The 698-nt window shown below is 43.1% G+C and overlaps 1 pseudogene; it reads left to right on the top strand.

Moving 5' to 3' along the window:
- The first annotated feature begins 4 nt into the window (after positions 1 to 4).
- Positions 5 to 694, top strand: LOC145715869 (matrin-3 pseudogene; annotated as a pseudogene).
- The last annotated feature ends 4 nt before the right edge of the window (positions 695 to 698 follow it).

Consider the following 698-nt stretch of genomic DNA (forward strand, 5'->3'; position numbering starts at 1 on the left):
TGACCTGTCTGCAGCAGGAATAGGCCTTCTTGCTGCTGCTACCCAGTCTTTAAGTATGCCAGCATCTCTTGGAAGGATGAACCAGGGTACTGCACGCCTTGCTAGTTTAATGAATCTTGGAATGAGTTCTTCATTGAATCAACAAGGAGCTCATAGTGCACTGTCTTCTGCTAGTACTTCTTCCCATAATTTGCAGTCTATATTTAACATTGGAAGTAGAGGTCCACTCCCTTTGTCTTCTCAACACCGTGGAGATGCAGACCAGGCCAGTAACATTTTGGCCAGCTTTGGTCTGTCTGCTAGAGACTTAGATGAACTGAGTCGTTATCCAGAGGACAAGATTACTCCTGAGAATTTGCCCCAAATCCTTCTACAGCTTAAAAGGAGGAGAACTGAAGAAGGCCCTACATTGAGTTATGGTAGAGATGGCAGATCTGCTACACGGGAACCACCATACAGAGTACCTAGGGATGATTGGGAAGAAAAAAGGCACTTTAGAAGAGATAGTTTTGATGATCGTGGTCCTAGTCTCAACCCAGTGCTTGATTATGACCATGGAAGTCGTTCTCAAGAATCTGGTTATTATGACAGAATGGATTATGAAGATGACAGATTAAGAGATGGAGAAAGGTGTAGGGATGATTCTTTTTTTGGTGAGACCTCGCATAACTATCATAAATTTGACAGTGAGTATGAGA

This window comes from Leptonychotes weddellii, unplaced genomic scaffold (assembly GCF_054177405.1).
Source record: "Leptonychotes weddellii isolate Sample4059 unplaced genomic scaffold, ASM5417740v2 HiC_scaffold_51378, whole genome shotgun sequence".
In the NCBI taxonomy this organism is placed as follows: domain Eukaryota; kingdom Metazoa; phylum Chordata; class Mammalia; order Carnivora; family Phocidae; genus Leptonychotes; species Leptonychotes weddellii.